The sequence below is a fragment of the Bison bison genome, unplaced genomic scaffold (genome assembly GCF_000754665.1).
Source record: "Bison bison bison isolate TAMUID 2011002044 unplaced genomic scaffold, Bison_UMD1.0 scf7180017864291, whole genome shotgun sequence".
Classification (NCBI taxonomy): Eukaryota; Metazoa; Chordata; class Mammalia; order Artiodactyla; family Bovidae; genus Bison; species Bison bison.
The window spans coordinates 2391546-2412847 of NW_011494863.1; the positions used below are offsets into that span (position 1 = coordinate 2391546).

General features: G+C 44.7%; 1 protein-coding gene across 1 annotated transcript in view; it reads left to right on the forward strand.

The window, feature by feature from the left end:
• PCDHGA9 (protocadherin gamma subfamily A, 9) overlaps positions 1 to 21302 on the forward strand; it is a 49781-nt gene that overhangs the window by 24881 nt on the left and 3598 nt on the right. The gene's annotated exons all lie outside the window — the stretch shown is intronic.

Consider the following 21302-nt stretch of genomic DNA (forward strand, 5'->3'; position numbering starts at 1 on the left):
TGACCATGTGAAAAAAAAAAGTTTCATGAAGAAAACAGAATCACCGGAGGAATAAGGTTCAAATATTTCAGCTGCGATCATCTTGTCTTTAAAGACTTCCTGAAATAAAGCAGAAAACGTAATCTGCGGTTCCACACGAAGCCTCTGGGCGCCGCTGTCGGCCAGTGCAGGGCAAGCTCTGAAGCCCGGGATTCCTCAGCCTCTAGCCAGGGATTTCCTGCGCAGCCACCAACACAGAGAGAAGGAAACCCGCTTATACACTGGAGCTCCTGGCCGCGCATTCTCCCTAGCACACAAGGATTCCCAGCCCCTAGACTGGGGGTTCCGCCTGTCCTGGGCCAAATGCTTTACCGGTGTGCCATGTGCACTTTCTCCAACTAGAAAGACTGGGACCCAGCAAGAACTAGAGTGCGCAATGGGAGGGAGCTGCACGCAGACACGCCCGGCTGACCGGAGGCAGGTACTGTTTCTCTTCCTGCTGCCTTTGTTCTACCCCGCGCTCTGCGAGCAGATCCGCTACTCGATTCCCGAGGAGCTGGCCAAGGGCTCCGTGGTAGGGAATCTCGCCAGGGATCTAGGGCTCAGTGTCCTGGATGTGTCGGCTCGAAAGCTGCGAGTTAGCGCGGAGAAGCTGCTCTTCAACGTAGACGCGGAGAGCGGGGACTTACTTGTGAAGGACCGAATAGACCGTGAGCAGATATGCAAAGAGAGAAGATGTGAATTGCAGTTGGAAGCTGTGGTAGAAAATCCTTTAAATATTTTTCATATCATTGTGGTTGTTGAAGATATTAATGACCATGCTCCTCAATTCCATAAGGATGAAATATACTTAGAAATCAGTGAATCTGTCAGCCCGGGGACTGGAACAATTCTTGAGCCTGCAAATGATCCCGATATTAGTATGAATTCACTGAGCAAATACCAACTAAATTCTAATGAGTATTTCTCGTTAGTGGTGAAAGACAATCCTGACGGGGGCAAATATCCAGAACTGGTATTGAAGAAGGCCCTAGACAGAGAAACGCAGAGCGTTCACCATTTGGTGCTGACAGCCTTAGACAGCGGGGATCCGCCGCAAAGCGGCACAGCTCAGATCCGAGTCCTGGTGGTGGATGCCAACGATAATCCCCCTGTGTTCAGCCAAGATGTGTACAAGGTCAGCCTTCGGGAAGATGTGCCCCCAGGCACCTTCGTGCTGAGGGTGAGCGCTACCGATCAAGACGAAGGCGTCAATGCAGAGATCACCTACTCATTCCTTGGTGTGGCTGATACAGCCCGGCACGTGTTCTCTCTGGATTCTGCTACAGGAAACATCATAACTCATCAACCCTTGGATTATGAAAATGTAGGAAGATACGCCATGGTTGTGGAAGCAAAGGACAGAGGATCGCTCTCTACACGGTGTAAAGTAATTATTGAGGTTTTGGACAAAAATGACAACAGCCCAGAAATAATCATCACCTCTCTCTCAGATCAAATTTTGGAGGATTCCCCGCCAGGAATGGTTGTGGCTCTCTTCAAAACACGGGACCAGGATTCCAAGGAAAATGGAGAAGTCACGTGTAATTTAAGTAGAGACATTCCGTTTAAAATTCATTCTTCTTCTAATAATTACTACAAGTTAGTAACAGATGGGGCCCTGGACAGAGAACGGACTCCGGAATACAACGTCACTATCACAGCCGTTGACCGGGGCAAGCCGCCCCTCTCCTCCAGCACTACCATTACCCTACGCATCACCGATGTCAACGACAACGCTCCGGTTTTCCACCAGGCTTCCTATGTGGTCCACGTGGTAGAGAACAACCCACCCGGCGCTTCCATCGCCCAAGTCAGCGCTCGCGACCCAGACCTGGGACCCAACGGCCAGGTGGTCTACTCCATCGTGGCCAGCGACCTGGAGCCACGCGCGCTGTCGTCCTACGTGTCCGTGAACCCGCAGAGCGGCGTGGTGTTCGCGCAGCGCGCCTTTGACCATGAGCAGTTGCGCGCATTCGAACTGACGCTGCAGGCCCGCGACCACGGCTCGCCAGCGCTCAGCGCCAACGTGAGCCTGCGTGTGCTGGTGGGCGACCGCAACGACAACGCACCCAGGGTGCTGTACCCGGCGCTGGGGCCCGACGGCTCGGCGCTCTTCGACACGGTGCCCCGCGCCGCGCAGCCCGGCTACCTGGTCACCAAGGTGGTGGCGGTGGACGCAGACTCTGGACACAACGCCTGGCTGTCCTACCACGTGCTGCAGGCCAGCGAGCCCGGACTGTTCAGCGTGGGGCTACGTACGGGCGAGGTGCGCACGGCGAGGGCCTTGGGCGACAGGGACGCTGCCCGCCAGCGCCTGCTGGTCGCTGTGCGCGATGGGGGACAGCCGCCCCTCTCGGCCACCGCCACGCTGCTCCTGGTTTTCGCCGACAGCCTGCAGGAGGCGCTGCCGGACCTCAGTGACCGGCCCTCGCCCTCTGACCCCCAAGCTGAGCTGCAGTTTTACCTGGTGGTGGTCTTGGCCTTGATCTCGGTCCTCTTCCTCCTTACGGTGATTCTGGCCATCGCTGTGCGCCTTCGAAGCTCTTCCAGCCCCAGCGCTAGGGGCTTCTTTGGGTCTATTCTTTGTTCTAAGTCTGGTCCTGAGATTCCTCATACCTACAGTGAGGGAACGTTGCCCTATGCCTATAATTTATGTGTGCCTGGGAATCAAACTAATCCAGAACTTAATTTTCTCACATCTGTTGAACACTGTCCTGCCACACAAGATATTCTCAACAAAGATAGCTCTTCAGTGCTATTGGATAGCATTTTAACTCCTAGTATTGAAGCAGATAAGAACACTTTTAAACAGGTAAGTACTTAATACTTTTTATATTCCAGTATGCCAATATATTCTAATATAGCACTGTTATTTTGAGATTTTAGATTCCATCTCTTGATAAAATTCCTAAAATAAATCTATTTCAAACTCAAGGGTATTACTGTTAAGACTAAAGTTTAAGATGCTGCAAACCCTCTACTATTCAAATATATTTTAAGGTGAAGTATATAGAGAAGGCTCAGGTCGATTTTTCATGAAATAGAATACTTTTTTTTTTTTTGGCGGTGGCATGTGGGATATTAGTTCTCTGACCAGGGATTGAAGCTGCACCTCTTTGCACTAGAAGCATGGAGTCTCAACCACTGTACCACAAGGGAAATCCCTAGAATACCTTTAAATTAAGGATAAGGATTTATGCTGTGGTATTTTAAATGACAACTCTAATGCGATCCACATTCTCTCCAATGTTTATTTTACGCAACAAAGAAACATTGGTAAGAATTACAGTCTTAATCCTAACTGATAATTTTGTTGGAACCGTGCTAGTTACACAACCACAAATACTGCTCCCTTTAGTCAATAAAAAACAAAGGGAATCAAATCTAACCTGCAAGTTTTCAGTTCCAGTAGTCTGAAATTATTTTAGCAAGCCTTTTTAATAGTTATTCTTTTCATAAGTGCTCTTGGTAAACCTTTAACATCATATCACATAACTTTATTGTCTGCAATTTTATGCTTTACAAATACTTGTGATTCTCAAAGAGGGGAGTGTAATAACTTCTGAACAGGAGCAATAGTTGCGTTTTTCTTTCTCGTTGCAATAATAAGATTGGGCTCCAGGCGCCGCTGTTCACCAATTAGGGAACGAGAAGCTGCAAGCTACAGAGTCCCTCTCTCCCTCCCTCCTACCTCTTCCTCACAAAGCTGAGTGAGGTGGATACTTACAGATCCTGATGCTGAAAACTTAAAAGTACTTCTCTTCGCTCTCTAATATATTTTTGGATGTAGTCAGCCAGGGACTTCGTAGATACATAAGCTGATTCAGAACCTAAAGGCTCAAGAAACCGCGGAATATCGGCTCAGCCATGGCGAAGCGGCAACTGCTTCTGGATTGCAGCGGGCTGGTCCTACTGTATATTTTCCTGGGGACGCTGCGGGAGTCCGGGGCCGTGCAGATCCGATACTTGGTGCCGGAAGAGACAGACAAAGGCTTCTTCGTGGGCAATGTTTCCAAGGACCTGGGGCTGGAGCCCAGGGAACTGGCGGAGCGCGGAGTCCGCATTGTCTCCAGAGGAAAGACGCAGCTTTTCGCTCTAAATCCGCGAAGTGGCAGTTTGATCACCGCGGGTAGGATAGACCGGGAGGAGCTATGTGAGGCGGTTTCCTCCTGTTTTTTAAACATGGAGATACTTGTGGAAGATACCCTGAAGATTTACGGAGTGGAGGTGGAAATAATGGATATTAATGATAACGCCCCTAGCTTCCAGGAGGAGGAAGTAGAGATAAAAGTCAGTGAACACGCAACTCTGGGATCGCGATTTCCTCTTCCTAACGCTAGGGATCCAGACGTGGGAATGAACTCCCTCCAGCGCTACCAGCTCAATCCTAACAGTTACTTTTCCTTGCAAGTACGAGGCAGTATGGATGGGGCCAAGAATCCTGAGCTAGTGCTGGAGGGGAGCCTGGACCGGGAAACACAGGCTGCTCATCACCTCCTCCTCACAGCCTTAGATGGAGGAGATCCCATCCGCCAGGGCACTGTTCCGGTTCGCGTGGTGGTCCTCGATGTAAATGATCATATCCCCAAATTTACACAATCTACATATGAAGTGAGCGTTCCTGAGAACCTCAGCTCTGGAACTCGGGTGCTCACGGTGAATGCAACTGACCCAGATGAGGGAATCAACGGGCAAGTAGTGTATTCATTCCGAAATGTGGAAAGCAAAGCTTCTAAAATATTCCAGTTGAATTCTCTATCTGGAGATGTCTTAATACAGGGTTCTCTGGATTTTGAGAAATATAGATTCTATGAGATGGAAATTCAAGCCCAAGATGGCGGAGGTCTCTCTACCACTGCTAAAATGTTGGTCACAGTTGTGGATGTGAATGATAATGCTCCAGAAATAACTATCACATCTTCTACTAATTCGGTGCTGGAAAACTCTCCTCCGGGTACGGTGATTGCTCTTCTAAATGTGCAAGATCAAGACTCCGGAGAAAATGGTCAAGTTTCCTGTTTCATTCCAAATAATCTGCCTTTTAAACTAGAAAAGACTTACGGAAATTATTACAAGTTGATAACAAACAGAGCATTGGACAGGGAGCAGGTTCAGAGCTATGATATAACACTGACAGCAACAGATCAGGGAAGTCCACCCTTGTCTACAGAAACTCACATTTTACTGAATGTAGCAGATGACAATGATAACCCACCCACTTTTACGGACTCCTCTTATTCTGCCTACATTCTGGAAAACAACCCCAGAGGGGCCTCCTTCTTCTCGGTGACTGCACTTGACCAGGACAGCAAAGAGAATGCCCAGGTCACTTATTCTCTGGCAGAGGATACCCTCCAGGGAGCACCTCTATCCTCCTACATCTCCATAAACTCAGACACTGGCATTCTGTATGCTCTGTGTTCCTTCGACTACGAACAGTTCCATGAACTGCACTTGTGGGTGACAGCGCATGACAGTGGGAACCCACCACTCAGCAGCAACGTATCACTGAGCATATTCGTGCTGGACCAGAATGACAATGTACCCGAAATCCTATACCCTGCCCTCCCCACGGATGGCTCCACAGGCGTGGAGCTAGCACCCCGCTCCGCAGAGCCCGGCTACCTGGTCACCAAGGTGGTGGCAGTGGACAGAGACTCAGGACAGAACGCCTGGTTGTCCTACCGCCTGCTCAAGGCCAGTGACCCAGGGCTCTTCTCGGTGGGGCTGCACACGGGCGAGGTGCGCACAGCGCGGGCCCTGCTGGACAGAGACGCGCTCAAGCAGAGCCTGGTGGTGGCAGTCCAGGACCACGGCCAGCCCCCTCTCTCGGCCACCGTCACGCTCACGGTGGCTGTGGCTGACAGCATCCCAGATGTCCTGGCTGATCTAGGCAGCCTGGAGTCTCCAGCCAGCTTCGACGACTCAGGCTTCACACTCTATCTGGTGGTGGCGGTGGCCGCGGTCTCCTGTGTCTTCCTCGCCTTTGTCATTGTGCTACTGGCGCTCAGATTGCGGCGCTGGCACATGTCGCGTCTGTTCCAGGCTTCAGGCAGCGGGTTGGCTGGCGTGCCGGCGTCTCAGTTTGTGGGCGTGGACGGGGTGCGGGCTTTCCTGCAGACCTATTCGCACGAGGTCTCGCTCACCGCGGACTCTCGGGGAAGTCACGTGATCTTCCCGCAGCCGAACTACGCGGACACGCTTGTCAGTCAAGAGAGCTGTGGGAAAAGCGAGCCTCTTTTGATAACTGAAGATTCAGTTACAGGTTTAGGCAAATGTGATCCTACTGGTAATCAGGTGAGAGTTATTTCCTGCCTTCCAATTGTTGATGTCTGTGCATAGGTCTTTTAAGATTACTTTTTTTTCCCCCTGAGCCTATTGTATGAACTGTTTGGGAGGGGGTGTATGTTCTTGTATAAAGCAAAGCATGTGAAATTCTGTACTTTACCTTTAATCAGGTTATCATCATTTTCCAGGAAGGTTTTGTGAAAGTTTTTTTCTTCTTTTGGTCCTGGCAGGTTCTTTTGTTTCTTTGTTTTAATTTCAGAGGTCCAGTTCTGTTATCATTGGTTTTAAATTGAATTTTAGTAATATTTTTCTATCATCAGTGTTTGGCTATAAATGTAAACTGGTTGTGTTCAAGTTAATGATTCATAAACATTTTTATTTATTTCATTTCAGCTTTGTATTGCCTCCACAGATTTATACTTATATTCTACCATTATTTGTTTTACTTCTAATACTCATGTTGACTCAACAGCATACTTACTCTAGCTCTTTTTCTTCATCTATAATACATATACACACATACTCACACATATACACTTTTACACACAGAAGCTTTTTTTTCTGAGCACAAAACAATTCTCTTTTGACTTTTGGTGATTAGTAATGTTTAGCTTCTGTTGATTATTTCAACCTTATCTCATTTCTTTGCCTCATTAAAATAAGACATACTGACTCCCTTTTAAATATGAGGCTCTCTTGGGAGAGAAAATGTAGAACATATTTTTCACCTTAAGTTCTAGACATCTTTTCTATTTATACAGTGAAGTCACTAGATTGTTCTGAAGAAGTAGTTGAATTGTAGAACTGGTATTATTTCCTTTTATTCTTTTACTTGAACTTTAGTGTCTGTGTATTGTTGAAGAATTTTTTAATGTAGTAAATTCTCCTATAGAAATAATTTTTAATTTTGATCCAGTGCTTCTCAAAAAGCTATTTTCAAATCTGCTAAACATGTTTACATTTTTTAGATTTATTCATATGGAATATTTTGTGAATATAAGAGATGGAGTGGGTATTTAGACTTCATGAGATTGATTTAGCTGGTATTCCTCTGGATATTTTGTTTGTTTTCAGTATGCTTAGGAGTCTTGGACTCATCTTTATTTCCTTTGCAAACTCACTTTAAAGCATTTTATTGAAGTATGGTTGATTTACAGTGTTAATTTGTGCTGCGTAGAAAGACTGATTCCATTCTATGGAATACACACACACACACACACACACACACAGTGGGCTTCCCTCATAGCTCAGTTGATAAAGAATCCACCTGCAATGCAGAAGACCCCAGTTAGATTCCTGGGTCAGGAAGATCCTCTGGAGAAGGGATAAGCTATCCACTTCAGTATTCTTGGACTTCCCTTGTGGCTCAGCTGGTAAAGAATCCGCCTGCAATGCAGGAGACCCTAGTTAGATTACTGGGTCAGGAAGATCCTCTGGAGAAGGGAAAGGCTACCCACCCCAGTATTCTGGCCTAGAGAATTCCTTGGACTGTATATTACATGGGCTGTCAGAGAGTCGGACACAGCTGAGCAACCTTCACTATATACATATGCTTTTTTCTCATTATGGTTTATCACAGGATGTTGAATATAGTTCCTTGTGCTATACAGTAGGCCTTGTTGTTCATCCATCCTTTTAATAGTTTGCATCTGCTAATCCCAAACTCTCAATCCTTCCCTCCTTCACCCCTTCTCCCCCTTGGCAATGACAAGTCTATTCTCTATATCTGTGTGTAAACTCATTTTTTAAATTGAAGTATAGTTGATTTACAACATTGTGTTACTTTCATGTAAACTCATTTTTATATTAAATAGTAGTATACTCAATTCTTGGGGCTTCCATGATGGCTTAGATGGTAAAGAATTTGCCTACAATGAAGGAGACCTGGGTTTGATCTCTGACTGGGGAAGATCTCCTGGAGAAGGGAATGGCTACCCACTCCAGTATTCTTGCCTGGAGAATTCCATGGACAGAGGATCCTGGTGGGCTACAATCCGTGGGGTCACAAAGAGCCAGACACAACTGAATGATTCATACTTTCACTTTTTTTTTTTCATAATCAGTTCTTAGGTTCAGAACCACCTTGTTATTGAACCTAATAGTTACCTAATAGTGTGTTATCTGAAGCAATGCCTAGGAAAGTTAAGGGAAGAAGGAAAACTTTTCTAGGGTATTGATCTCAGGAATCATCTCCATAGTCAACAATTCAGCTCAACACTCTCACAGCACTTCTAGATATTTTGCCCAGATTACTTGCATATTCACCTTTCCTTTTAAGATATCCCTTCTCATTTCAGAACTGACCTTACTATGATTAACTATAAATTGAGTATCTAATGTTTGAGCAAAAAGAATTTCAGCTGTAAGGAAAGGGAAGTCCTGCAACAGCTGCCTAAATTTGTCTTGAAGTCAAGAAAAACGTTGAGTGTTTTGAGCATCATCAGGATAGAATTTATGCTTATGAGATTCCAAACTGAGGAAAAAGATTTAAGGCATTTTACTTGAATGGAAACTAGTTGAATAAAAGGAATATGAGGCTTTTGCTGGGAGAGGGAGGTTGTTCCGTATTTTTAAAAAACATAATCTGAACTAGTTAGGAGTTGGCAACCAAGATCTTAGAGAACAAAATGGAAAGGCTGGTTTTGACACTTGAGATTAAGAAGGTTATTTTGATTAGAGATAGATAAAGTTCTGTTGAGATGCAACTTAAGGTACAGTTAAATAAAAGGATAAAACTAGAACGCTCACATTTCATGTCATTAAATTCCTATAGTAACCTACTAGGGTACCCTTTTATATTTATGATGAAAGTGTAAAACACTTCATAATTCTTTTCGTAAATGTCTTTGATAAGTAACAAGGAAGACTTTATGGTATTGGCTATTCTTATCCTGAGTAATGCCCTATACAGCTCCGATCTCACCTTCTCTGATGAAAGGAGGAAACTCATATGCATATCAGATTGAAGATAATACTGGGTATCATTTCACAGCTGTCAAAATTTCCCCAAACCACTTGGTGGGGCTGTTTTTCCACGTGGTCTTCGTGGAGAGAAGACTACTTTTGTTCTTCCAATATGTGCATTTCCTCTGATTAGAAAAAGACAAACTTTCCTCATTATTGGATTAATGGCTCTTCTATAGGATCTCACCTCTAAGGAGCCCTGTTTGGTTATAAACACTGGAGAATAGACCTATCCAAAACTCCTAAACTGCCTCATTCACCATAAATCAGTTCAACATATCTGCTGGAATACTGAATCCCATTATTTACAAGGCTTCGGACTGCAGTTTGCTAAATAGACTCCGAGCGCCGCTGTTGGCCAATGCGCTGCAAGAACTAGCTTTCCGTGTCTACCCGAGTGATTTCTTGCGCAGTCACACAATCAAGTCCGAAGGAAGAGTAGCCAGTTCTCAGGCTTGCTACTCCGCAAATCTGATTCCGGAATACCGATTAGGTTGTCTTCAAACTGGGAGCGTTGAGTTTTCTATGTGGTCGATGTAAATATTTTAAACGCAATTTGCAAACCATCTCTTCACATCGGAGGCTGCAGCATCGCAGAGAAGAATGGGAAATAGGGCGAAGCAGAGAAGCAGTACCCGGCGGCGGCAAGTACTCTTTCCTTTCTTGCTGCCTTTGTTCTGCGGGGCGCTTTCCGAACAGATCCGCTATTCTATTCCAGAAGAAACGACCAGAGGCTCCGTGGTGGGGAATCTGGCCGAGGACCTGGGGCTGCATGTACAGGATTTATTGACCCGCAACCTCAGAGTTAGTTCTGAGAAACTATACTTTACTGTAAACACGGAGAATGGGAACTTACTTGTGAGTGACAGAATAGATCGGGAGTCGCTCTGTCCCCAAAACCCTTTGTGTGTTGTACCCTTGGAAATTGTAGCAGAGAATCCTATAAATGTTTTTCACATAAACGTGATGATAGAAGATATAAATGACAATCCACCTCATTTCCCCCAAAATAACATCGTTATACAAATCAACGAGTTTGCAATTCCAGGAACTCGGTTTGGTCTGGAGTCAGCTATCGATGCAGATGTAGGGCCTAACTCTCTTCAGAGTTACCAACTGAGCTATAATGAGCATTTCTCTCTCATGGTTGAGTATAAGGCTGAAGGCAAGAATGCCCCAGAATTAGTGCTGGAGAAGCCCCTGGACAGGGAGCAACAGCGTTCCCACCTCCTGATCTTGACAGCAGTGGATGGAGGTGATCCCGTCCAAACTGGCACCACTCAAATCAGGGTCAAGGTCACTGATGCCAATGATAACCCCCCAGTGTTCAGTCAGGATGTGTACAAAGTTAGCCTGCGTGAGAACTCACCCCCAGGCACTTTTGTGCTAAAGGTGAAGGCCACTGACCAGGATGAGGGCATCAATGCAGAAATCACCTACTCCTTCAAAACACTGCGAGGTATTGGAAACATGTTTGTGCTGGATCATCAAAGTGGAGAAATTAAATCCAACGGTCCTATAGATTTTGAAATCAGTAGCAGTTATATCATAAGCATAGAAGCCAAGGACGGTGGAGGCATGACCGGTGAGTGTAAAATTATATTGGACGTTGTAGATGAGAACGACAATGCCCCAGAGGTGGTTTTCACTTCCGTGTCTAGTTCCATAACCGAGGATGCAGAACCTGGAACTGTGATTGCTCTGTTCAAAACACATGATAAAGATTTGGGAGAAAATGGGGAGGTCACATGTCTCATAAAAGAAAAAGTTCCTTTTCGAATTGAATCTTCCGCCAATAATTACTACAAGCTTGTGACAGATGGCGCCCTGGACCGGGAGCAGACCCCGGAGTACAATGTCACCATCGCAGCCACAGACAGGGGCAAGCCGCCCCTCTCCTCCAGCAGAAGCGTCACTCTACGAATCACTGATGTCAATGACAACGCTCCAGTTTTCCACCAGGCCTCCTACGTGGTCCACGTGGCAGAGAACAATCCACCCGGCGCCTCCATTGCGCAAGTCAGCGCCTCCGACCCAGACCTGGGACCCAATGGCCGTGTCTCCTACTCCATCGTGGCCAGCGACCTGGAGCCACGACCGCTGTCGTCTTACCTGTCCGTGAACCCGCAGAGCGGCGTGGTGTTCGCGCAGCGCGCCTTCGACCACGAGCAGCTGCGCGCCTTCGAGCTGACGCTGCAGGCCCGCGACCACGGCTCGCCCGCGCTCAGCGCCAACGTGAGCCTGCGCGTGCTGGTGGGCGACCGCAACGACAACGCGCCCAGGGTGCTGTACCCGGCGCTGGGGCCCGACGGCTCGGCGCTCTTCGACACGGTGCCGCGCGCCGCTCAGCCCGGCTACCTAGTCACCAAGGTGGTGGCGGTGGACGCAGACTCTGGACACAACGCCTGGCTGTCCTACCACGTGCTGCAGGCCAGCGAGCCCGGACTGTTCAGCGTGGGGCTGCGCACGGGCGAGGTGCGCACGGCGCGGGCCTTGGGCGACAGGGACGCGGCCCGCCAGCGCCTGCTGGTCGCTGTGCGCGATGGGGGACAGCCGCCCCTCTCGGCCACCGCCACGCTGCTCCTGGTTTTCGCCGACAGCCTGCAGGAGGCGCTGCCGGACCTCAGTGACCGGCCCTCGCCCTCTGACCCCCAGGCTGAGCTGCAGTTTTACCTGGTGGTGGCCTTGGCCTTGATCTCGGTGCTCTTCCTCCTTGTGGTGATTCTGGCCATCGTCCTGAGCTTTCGGCGCTCCTCTAGCCTGGCCACCTGGGGCTGTTTTCAGCCTGATCTCTGTTCTAAGACTGGACCTGAGGTTCTCCCCAACTACAGTGAGGGGACTTTGCCTTATTCCTACAATCTGTGCGTTGCGGATTCTCAGAAAACAAGGTTCGACTTTCTCACCTTGACACCAGAAGTGGTATCCCCACAAGATCTTTCCAATGAAGCTTCTTTGGTAGTAAGTGTCACTGAGGAGAATAACAAGTTAAGCTGTAACTCTGTTGCCTCTGTTCAAGTGAGTTTTAATGAATGCCTTTCATCTGCATATGGGTTTGGATTATTTTGAAACCAATATTTAAAAAAGAAAAAACCTTAAACAGAGTATATCTACTATCACTTCACTTTTGTTTGCCCACTCTGTCTTTTCTGTTTCTTTCTGGGTAGATCAGCAACTCTTATTATTAACCCTCAAGTATTTTAAATATTTTGACAATTTCATGAGTTATTCTATTATCCCCCCACAAAATCTCTCTTACTGTGAGATGTGGATACTACAATGCTGCTGCCATTCAAATATTTTTAATGGAAGCATAATTGTTTTTCCTGTGAGTGTTTCTCCTTTTTAGAACATCAATATCTTAGCATGTAAGGCTTTTCTTTACTCTTTTTTTTTTTCTTCACTCTTTTAACTACAAAGTGAGAGGGGAATGCATACAAACTTTAAAATTAAGGACATAATAATGACTACATAATATTTAGGTACATTTGCTAGGGATTCTTTGAGTACCATTGAACAGATAAATTTTATGTCCTACCTTTTCTCAGAGCTACCTGTTGATTTCATTGAAGTGTTAAAGATGTTATTTATGGTATACCTGCCACTTATGCTTATCCTCATAATATAAACCTTTACATATGTGAAAGCACAATAGATTTTTCCCCTATATTTTGGTGGGCTTCCAAATATATTACCAGTAAGTGTCAGTAACTGGAATTTGGTGTTTCCCAGAAAAAGGTGAGTTTATAATATTTTGGTTTCTAATTTTCCTAGACATTCTCTTTTTTAACTGAAGTATAGTTGATTTACAGTGTTGTGTTAGTTTCTTATGTACAGCAGTGATTCATATATACATATTCTTTTTTCAAATTCTTTTCCGATGTGGTTTATCACAGGATGTTGATCCTAAACATTCTTTTGAAATATATTAGTAGAGTCCTACCCATATCCTCAGCAAATGCTAGTTGGAATGCTTTCTTTTTTTATTTTATTGTGATTGTGCCCCTCCTACCATCTCATTGCAGCTTCTCCTTTGACTTTGGATGTGGGGTATCTTTTTTGGTGGGTTCTGCACCTTTCTGTCCATGGTTGCTTAGCAATTTGTTGTGATTTTTGGCACTCTTGAAGTTGGTGAGCACATGTCTTTCTACTCTGCCATCTTGAACCAGTGTCTCTGTAATGCTTCTATTTTGTTCTAAAAATGTGTGTCTTCTTCACTTGATTTCCTGTCAAGTGTGATTCTGATAACGTGTACAATCACATTTCTTATTTTTAGGTTGCCATATTATTGTAAAAATTTGATTTTTAAATGCTAAATGTCAACCTGTTAAAGTAGTTCTTCCATTTAGGCAAATTTAAGAATCTACCGAAAAATTTTGCCTCAGATTTTAGTTGAGGGAGAATTTTTAAATTATTGTTATATATTTTCTCAAAACATGAAACGCCTTACGAGATTCCCATAATAGGTATGTATGTGTGCTGGGGGTGATACCAAAGCTGGTGTACTAAAATTACATGGTTAAATTTACTGTGTATAGAAACTTCATGTAAAAGCTCATCAGAAAAATCAGAATATACATACAGGTACAGAAAATAATCTCAGGAAGGTGGCTGTTTATGAGAAGTTTAGGGAAATAAAAAGAAGTTCACTGAAATTCCAAATAAGATGAATACAGTAGTTTTAGTTGGGTCCACTTTCATCCCTATTTGAAGAACAGTAGGTGGAGCTATTTAAGGTCTAGAAACCAAAATGGTTTCCCGGACTTTAAGACTGTGCAGTAATTGGTTAGGACTCTGAGTGCCGCTGTTCACCAACCAGGGAGAGAAGAGCAGAGAGAGATCCTGCCAGCCGTGCACGCGCGTGAAGCACAAAGCACAGAAAAAAATTAACCATCTCTCGGACTGTGAGGAAACTGAGCAGAAGAGCTCGGGTCCCCAAACTGTAGATTTTAAGGACGAATGAGCTGATCCGGACTTCGGTGATCAAGGGAAGAACTGGAAGTTAATACTCAAGGAAGGTAACAATGATTCCTGCGCGAATGCACGGGGACTGCAAAAAGCTAGTCTTGCTGGTAGTTCTCCTGGGGGTTCTGTGGGAAACTGGAGGCACACAAATCTATTATTCAGTTCCCGAGGAGCTGGAGAAAGGCTCTAGGGTGGGGAACATCGCCAAGGATCTGGGGTTGGAGCCTCAGGAACTGGAGGAGCGCGGAGTCCGCATCGTCTCCAGAGGTAGGACACAACTTTTCGATCTGAATCCGCGGAGCGGCAGCTTGGTCACAGCGGGCAGGATAGACCGGGAGGAGCTCTGTATGGGGGCCGTTAAGTGTCAACTAAATCTGGAGATTCTGATGGAGGATCAAGTGAAAATATACGGGGTAGTGGTAGAAGTGAGGGACATTAATGATAACGCCCCATATTTCCAGGAAGGTGAATTAGAAATAAAAATGAGTGAATACGCAGCTAAAGGGATGAGGTTCCCCCTTCCCCACGCTTGGGATCCGGATATAGGGAAGAATTCACTCCAGAGCTACGATCTCAGTAGTGATACTCACTTCTCCCTTGACGTGCAAAGCGGAGCAGATGGTAATAAGTACCCGGAATTAGTGCTGGAGCGCGCCCTGGACCGCGAGGAAAAGGCCGTTCACCGCCTGGTTCTCACGGCCTCGGACGGGGGCGATCCAGTCCGCACTGGCACGGCGCGCATCCGTGTGATGGTCCTTGATGCGAACGACAACGCACCAGCGTTTGCTCAATCCGAGTACCGTGTGAGCGTTCCGGAGAATGTGGCCGTGGGCACTAAACTGCTTCTGGTAAATGCCACCGACCCTGATGAAGGATCCAATGCGGAAGTGATGTATTCCTTCCGGTATGTGGACAGCAAAGCGGCCCAACTTTTCGAGCTAGATTGTAATTTAGGGACAATTTCAACAATAGGGGAGTTGAACTACGAGGAATCAGGATTCTACGAGATGGAAGTGCAAGCAACGGATAACGCAGGATATTCTGCACGAGCCAAAGTCCTGATCACAGTTTTGGATGTGAATGACAACGCCCCTGAAGTAGTAGTCACCTCTCTCTCCAGCTCCATTCCGGAAAACTCTCCCAGAGGGACGTTAATTGCCCTTTTAAATATAAATGATCAAGACTCTGGGGAAAATGGACGAGTAACCTGTTTCGTCCAAAGGAATCTGCCCTTTAAATTAGAAAAGTCTTATGGAAATTATTATAGTTTAATGACAGACACACTCCTAGACCGAGAACTGGTTCCTAGCTACAATATCACCGTGATGGCCACTGATCGAGGAAGCCCGCCCCTGTCCAGGGAAACTCACATCACCTTGAACGTGGCAGACATCAACGACAACGCCCCTGCCTTCTCTCAAGCCTCCTACTCGGCATATATCCTAGAAAACAACCCCAGAGGAGCTTCCATCATCTCTGTGACCGCCTATGACCCCGACTATGGAGAGAATGCCCAAGTCACTTACTCCTTGGTGGAGGACACCCTCCAGGGAGCTCCCTTGTCCTCCTACGTCTCCATAAACTCAGACACTGGTGTCCTGTATGCGCTCCGCTCCTTCGACTATGAACAATTCCGAGACTTAGAGCTACAAGTGATAGCACATGACAGCGGGGACCTTCCACTCAGCAGCAACGTTTCTCTGAGCCTGTTCGTGCTGGACCAGAACGACAACTCGCCAGAGATCCTCTTCCCCGTCGTACCTACCGATGGCTCCACAGGCGTGGAGCTAGCACCCCGCTCCGCAGAGCCCGGCTACCTGGTCACCAAGGTGGTGGCAGTGGACAGAGACTCAGGACAGAACGCCTGGCTGTCCTACCGCCTGCTCAAGGCCAGTGAGCCAGGGCTCTTCTCAGTGGGGCTGCACACGGGCGAGGTGCGCACAGCGCGGGCCCTGCTGGACAGAGACGCGCTCAAGCAGAGCCTGGTGGTGGCGGTCCAGGACCACGGCCAGCCCCCTCTCTCGGCCACCGTCACGCTCACGGTGGCTGTGGCTGACAGCATCCCAGATGTCCTGGCTGATCTAGGCAGCCTGGAGTCTCCAGCCAGCTTCGACGACTCAGGCTTCACACTCTATCTGGTGGTGGCGGTGGCCGCGGTCTCCTGTGTCTTCCTCGCCTTTGTCTTTGTGCTACTGGCGCTCAGATTGCGGCGCTGGCACATGTCGCGTCTGTTCCAGGCTTCGGGCAGCGGGTTGGCTGGCGTGCCGGCGTCTCAGTTTGTGGGCGTGGACGGGGTGCGGGCTTTCCTGCAGACCTATTCGCACGAGGTCTCGCTCACCGCGGACTCTCGGGGGAGTCACGTGATCTTCCCGCAGCCGAACTACGCGGACACGCTCATCAGTCAAGAGAGCTGTGAGAAAAGCGAGCCTCTCTTGCTCTCAGGCGATTCCGTGTTTTCTAAAGATAATGGTGCATTAATTCAGGTGAGTGCATATCAAGCATTCTCTTAGCTTTGAGCAAGATACCTCTTCTTATGGGTGATTAATATTTATTCGGAATCTATTAAACAGACCCCAAGAAATTTATATGAACATTGCAGACACCGATGACAACCCGGCGGTCTTCCTTCAGGCCCTCCCTCACACCTTATTTATAACAATTTAAAATATATATTGTATATTCATATATTAAATTTTATATCTACTTTATGAAGTACTTTTTAATACTCTATATTATTTTTCTAATTTTAAGTAATTTTCTAATTTACTGTACCAATTCTTATGAGTTACCAACTCTTCCTGGTTTTCATTGCTGTTTTAATTTTTCATTGGCCATGCAACAGTTTTATGTTGAACATCCGATGACAGTTTATGTGTTAAGAACACAGATTCTTCTAGAGAGGATAAATCTCATTCAATGAAAAGTCTATAAATGATATTTTATGTAAAGTTTTATAAATAGAGCGACTTCTGCTGCTGCTGCTGCTGCTGCTAAGTCGCTTCAGTGTCCAACTCTGTGCGACCCCATAGACGGCCTCCTACCAGGCTCCTCTGTCCCTGGGATTCTCCAGGCAAGAACACTGGAGTGGGTTGCCATTTCCTTCTCCAATGCATGAAAGTGAAAAGTGAAAGGGAAGTCGCTCAGCCCTGTCCGACTCTTAGCGACCCCATGGACTGCAGCCTACCAGGCTCCTCCATCCATGGGATTTTCCAGTCAAGAGTACTGGAGTGGGGTGCCATTGCCTTCTCCGAGAGGGACTTCTAACTACACACAAAATTGTTTAACAATTTCATAAATTGCATTTAGTTTCTTTTAAAGTGCAGTGATTCTTTCTGGTCATTAGAGATGTATACATTATACTTTCTCAGAATCCTAAGTCATTTCATGGTTTCAAATTATTCACAAAATCCCAAATATCATGAGTTTATTCTTATGCATTTAAAACTTTCTCATTGAAATATACACAGTGTAAGTGTTGTCATGAGGAAAAACTGAAGAGATTATTTTTTTAATCCCTATTATAAATTTTAGGAATACAAGTCTGTATGTGTTCCCAGGTTAGATATTTCTTTTGCCTGTTTTATCTACATGGATGATCTTAATGATGTTTCTGTGAAATATTCAGAGTTGACAAATTGTGTTTTGAGCACATTTTTGATATCGTGGTAAATTTATAGCAATTCTCTCTTCAAGTGTAAAATTTCCCATAATTCTCACATACATGGAAAATTTTCTTGAAAATGTACAAATTCTGTTTTCTTGTATCTTTATGCTTATTGTAGAATGTCAAACAGAAATCAAATGCTAAATATACTACTCTTGGGAAAGCATTGCTGGAACCTATGAGAAGCCTGGTTTCTTTTGGTGAATTCTTATAAAGGGGTAGGAAAGTATTGCATCCTAATTATTTTCTCCTGACTTGTTTCCTTTCTATTTTCAAAAATATAATAGTTAATTAAAACCTAGGCTTATAAAAGAGATTGAAAACCATTTGGGGAATGAAAGATAATCAAATTGCCCTAAAATGAGACCATTGTTGCTACTGAAATTTACATGTCACTTTATGGTTCTTAACCAAGACAATAAAAGGAAGCATAGCATGGGTCTACCTGTCAGATTTTTTTAATGAAGTTTTTGAGCTTATTGAAAATAGCAGTTTGTATTGACATTAAGTTCCAGATGGAATTTTTAAAAGTATGTATTTACTTATTTGGCTGTGTCAGGTCTTTTTGTGGCACACAGAACCTTCAATTTTCTTTGCAGCATATGGGATCTTTAGTTGCAGCATGCAGGCTCTTTTGGTGGTGTCATGGCATCAGAACTCTTAATTGCTTCATGTGGGATCTAGTTCCCTGACTAGGATTTGAACCTGGGCCCCCTGGATTGAGTGCACATAGTCCCAGCAACTGGACCACCAGGGAAGCCCCCCAAATGGAATTTAGTAAGTAGACCTTTCTAAATAATATCAGGGAAAACAGAGGCAAGCATAACTTCTATTGTTTTGTAAAAGCTATCAAAATGTTTATCAGGTGGCCAGTTTCATGTGTCCCTTGATTCAATGAAAGATGTAATATAGTCCAATTATGTTTATTTCTATTCACATAACCTCATTTAGGGACAAACCATTAAGAGCTAGGGTAATGATTAGTGATGACCTTTAGGCTGTATCTCAAGTATCAGTGATCTCAATTATGCTTCCAGTATAAGCTAAATTGGTTTCATTAAATACTTGTTGAGTGAATGAATGGACAAATTTATGTGCTCTGGATATTACCTAATATCGGTACACTAAGACGTAGTGTGATAAACAGCAGCTGTATAATGAAGTGTGTGTGATCTTTAACATTATTTAATTGCTTTCAGGTTCAGCAAAATAAGAATTGTAATATGGAATCTGAAAGACTGTGGTGAAGACTAGTGATAACATATAATATAAACCATCTAGTTCATAATATGTACTTAATGAACAGGAAATACCCCACTTTCTTTAAAACATTGTCAATAGAAAAATAAGTTGTGCTTTCATTATCACAACACTTAATGTTCTGTTGGGAAAAGTAATAACTTGTGTGCATCTCCAGATAATACAATGGGATGACCCTTGAGTGGAAGTAAAACTTTTCTAAGAAGTTTATGAAAGCTGCTATAAAAATCTTCAGCGCTTAGGCACATTTGAGAAGACCCTGTTTCAAGTTGTAAAAGATAGAGGGAGGATTGTTTTTGATGGGACAATTTTATGAGTGTGAAGTTTGCTCTGTCTGAACCATGGTTTTGCTTAAACAAGGATCTTATCTAAGGACCATTTACTCCAGTAGAATTGCCAGGATGATTTAAGTGCAAAATGGATCACTGAAACCTGAGAGTTGGAGTTATTTGGTTTTGGCCACCTGAGAATTTAAGTTAATAGCTGCACAAAATATCAATCTTAGCTTTAGGTTATTTGTTGATAATTTCAGATTGATAGATAATTGGGATATTTGTTGATTGGTTTTTTAGAGTAATTGGGCAGTAGGTTTGGATGTTTATGTTTCTTCTGGTTTCAGTAATGAAATTATGTAAAGACCTTTTATCTTTCTCTGTGTTATATGAAAGGTGGATATGCATTCACTTAATCTATTAAGTTAATCAAAGTATTCAACTACCACTTTAAAGTTGTAGTTCCACTATTTTACAGCACCTAAAATTGGACTGTAATCTGTCAGCAGACATTCTTCCTTGACTTCCATTCTGTAAGAGATATTATCTTCCTTAAAGCAGCAGTGGCCTAGGATCCTTGCTGAGTCTGTACAACTTGTTGAGACTACTCAACTCATAGATTATTTTAAATGGTATTAAAAGACTAATGATAAATGAGTATATTGTAATACAGATTCCTCAGTTACACTTAACAGAGTATAACTGTGATCATAAATTGATTCAGTTCAGTTCAGTTCGGTCGCTCAGTCGTGTCCGACTCTTTGCGACCACATGAATCACAGCACACCAGGCCTCCCTGTCCATCACCATCTCCCAGAGTTCACTCAAACTCATGTCCATCGAGTCGGTGATGCCATCCAGCCATCTCATCCTCTGTTGTCCCCTTCTCCTCCTGCCCCCAATCCCTCCCAGCATCAGAGTCTTTTCCAATGAGTCAACTCTTCCCATGAGGTGGCCAAAGTACTGGAGTTTCAGCTTTAGCATCATTCCTTCCAGAAAACACCCAGGGCTGATCTCCTTTAGAATGGACTGGTTGGATCTCCTTGCAGTCCAAGGGACTCTCAAGAGTCTTCTCCAACACCACAGTTCAAAAGCATCAATTCTTTGGCACTCAGCTTTCTTCACAGTCCAATTCTCGCATCCATACCTGACCACTGGAAAACCATAGCCTTGACTAGACAGACCTTTGTTGGCAAAGTAATGTCTCTGCTTTTGAATATGTTATCTAGGTTGGTCATAACTTCTCTTCCAAGGTGAAAAATCTGCTTTTTTCCTCATGCAAGATATCAAGTTCAAAAAAGTAAATGCCTTCATGTTAAATATGTGCCACTCTTCATATATCAATTATATATCCCAATAAAGCTATTTAAAAAAAATTTTAAGCAGTCACATAATTGTGAAAGGATGTTGATCAAACTAATGACTGTGTATTTTAGGAAAGAGACAGATTTACACTCTAATATTACACTTAGAGTTTTTACACTCATTTTTAGGAAACCATACCTAATGAAAATTTATCAATAATAGAGCACACTCTTCAGGACACGTTTAAAAATCACTGATAGGAAAAAAATAGCCAATGGCAAAGATAACTGAAAAAAATCTTTGAGAGAGGATAAGATTTCTGGATACCAAATTAGAAGATCTCTGGCTCAGGAAAATGTGATGAAATTGCCATCAGATGGACCATAGAGCAGGTAAAATAATTTCAGTTCAGTTCAGTAGCTCAGTCGTGTCTGACTCTTTGCGACCACATGAATTGTAGCACACCAGGCCTCCCTGTCCATCACCAACTCCCAGAGTTCACTCAAACTCACGTCCATCAAGTCAGTGATGCCATCCAGCCATCTCATCCTCTGTTGTCCCCTTCT